The sequence below is a fragment of the Schistocerca gregaria genome, unplaced genomic scaffold, assembly GCF_023897955.1.
Source record: "Schistocerca gregaria isolate iqSchGreg1 unplaced genomic scaffold, iqSchGreg1.2 ptg000908l, whole genome shotgun sequence".
NCBI classification, from domain to species: Eukaryota; Metazoa; Arthropoda; class Insecta; order Orthoptera; family Acrididae; genus Schistocerca; species Schistocerca gregaria.
In genome coordinates, this window is record NW_026062268.1 from 27,501 (window position 1) to 30,000 (window position 2,500).

The following is a 2,500-nucleotide window of genomic DNA, read 5'->3' on the forward strand; positions in this document are numbered from 1 at the left end:
TGGTTGTACCAGATTATCCCTTAACCTAACTCAATTTGTCCCTTAACCTAACTCAATTTGTCCCTTAACCTAACTCAATTTGTCCCTTAACCTAACTCAATTTGTCCCTTAACCTAACTCAATTTGTCCCTTAACCTAACTCAATTTGTCCCTTAACCTAACTCAATTTGTCCCTTAACCTAACTCAATTTGTCCCTTAACCTAACTCAATTTGTCCCTTAACCTAACTCAATTTGTCCCTTAACCTAACCCACGTTGTCCCTTAACCTAACCCACGTTGTCCCTTAACCTAACCCACGTTGTCCCTTAACCTAACCCACGTTGTCCCTTAACCTAACCCACGTTGTCCCTTAACCTAACCCACGTTGTCCCTTAACCTAACCCACGTTGTCCCTTAACCTAACCCACGTTGTCCCTTAACCTAACCCACGTTGTCCCTTAACCTAACCCACGTTGTCCCTTAACCTAACCCACGTTGTCCCTTAACCTAACCCACGTTGTCCCTTAACCTAACCCACGTTGTCCCTTAACCTAACCCACGTTGTCCCTTAACCTAACCCACGTTGTCCCTTAACCTAACCCACGTTGTCCCTTTGCCTAACATAGTTCACTGCTCGGAATCTCTGGTGTCGTTGTTATCCTCATGTAGATGTCTTGCGAGTGTTGCTTACTTTCCACATATTCCCGCTATCCACTGTCAATTGTACTGCAATAGGACTATATCGCCCCCCCCCCCCCCCCTCTGCCCCTCTCTTTGTGTCTCCGTCCTCTCAAGCTGGTCGGTCTGGCGTTTGAGTGTTAAATGAGCCTCGCAGCTGTTCAGTTGCGTTCAGATGTCGACGCCCTCAGTGTACGTCGTGGTATGGTCTGTGTCCATTGTCCGCTGATGTCGTACGCGTAACCCACACGCTGTACCGATCATCGGTAGTTACGTACAGAGTGAAGTAGTGTGATACGTGTGACCGTACGCTGGCTGTGCCCAACGGTGTCGAATCTCAATTTCCATATGTTGTGCTCGATGCTACTTGTCTCGTCTCCCAATAACAGCTAGGTTGCACTGTGGTACGCCGTAGAGGCGTGTGGGAGGAACGTACGAACGCATTGTATGTCACCCTGGGTCGCTGGGGGTGGTGGTGCGGTGAGTCAGGTCAGGTCAGCGTGAGCCGTGTGATGTAGTGACGCGTGTATTCCGACTTTGTCGTATTGCCTCACACAAAGTGCTACCCTGGTGGACCGCGTTCCATATCTGGGACATGCCGCAGATGCCGGTTGACAGTGGATCGCGGAAGGGACATCGCATACGTGCGCGGGCCACCTTCCACGTGTTCTCTTCTGCACATGTCGCAGTGTGTATGTGGTCTGATGTAGCGTGTCGTGACACATGACATCCTGGCATGCAAGAATTGTTGAATTCGCAAATGTAGGTGGACATCTACGTTTACTGCCCAAGATACGCAAATGAACTGGAAATCCGTTGTTGAGCGGTTGTTCACGCTGGAGGTGAATCTGTGATGGCGACGATCGGTACAGCTATTAACCGGTTGTTTCAGCGGTACCCGCCACATCCACACACGTGACTAGGCCCATGTGGGTATGAAGCGATACGCGGCGGTGGCTTGGTGGGACTGTTCCCGGCCGGTGAAGGGGGGCCGCCCGGCGTGTTGGCCGCGCGCTGCGTGGGCGCACGCGCAACAGGCGGCTGGTGGGGGGCGCCGAGTGGCAGGAGCGCCAGCCGACGGGCTCGGCAGGCGGCGCAGCTACGCTGCGGCGCACCCTGCACGCGGCGCCTGGCGGCCAAAGTTGGTTCAGCCGAGCCCGGTGCGAAGCGCGGTGGACATCTGCAGTGTGCTGGTCTGATTGAGGACTGTGTGCGTTGAGGATGCGCCGCCGCCTGGCACTCGGCGCCGCGACGCCGTCTGCTGCTCGGTCGCCCCAGCGGTTCTCGCAGGTGGTTTGTATCGCAGTTGTGCGGACGTGTTGGCGCGTGCGCTGTGCTGGGAGAGTTCGCTTCTGCACCCAAGTGGGGCTTTGCCCTTGTGTGGCGCTGGCGTTGGAGCTGCCGGTCACCATAGGTGGCGCGTGTTGTCTCCCGCCGGCAATGCCACGACAGCACGCTCCCGGGCCTCTGTCGGCAGCGGCAAGCTCAGTTGGGAGCAAGGGTGTTCGCACTAAAACCGTCTACTCGCCTAACTCCGGGCGATTGCGCCTCTCTCGAAACCGACCAAGTACCTAGGACGGCGCTGCGCGCCGCCGGGACCTGAGAGGGTTTCGAGGTGTATCGTGCAGGGGAGCTCGGCCTCCTCCTGTTTGCAGAATAATTGAGCGGACGCTTGCGTGTTCGCGCGGGCCCCCGGGACACACTCCCGGGCGGCCGGCTGCTCAGCTCTAGTTGACGCAGCTCCCTGGTTGATCCTGCCAGTAGTCATATGCTTGTCTCAAAGATTAAGCCATGCATGTCTCAGTACAAGCCGCATTAAGGTGAAACCGCGAATGGCTCATT

The 2,500-nt window shown here is 55.8% G+C and overlaps 1 non-coding gene across 1 annotated transcript in view; it reads left to right on the plus strand.

Annotated features, from left to right (window-relative positions):
- Positions 1–2,399: 2,399 nt before the first annotated feature.
- Positions 2,400–2,500, plus strand: part of LOC126324792 (small subunit ribosomal RNA) — a 1,893-nt gene continuing 1,792 nt past the window's right edge. The window contains exon 1 of the ribosomal RNA XR_007559923.1: positions 2,400–2,500. This exon is cut by the window's right edge and continues 1,792 nt beyond it. This is a non-coding gene — a ribosomal RNA (small subunit ribosomal RNA).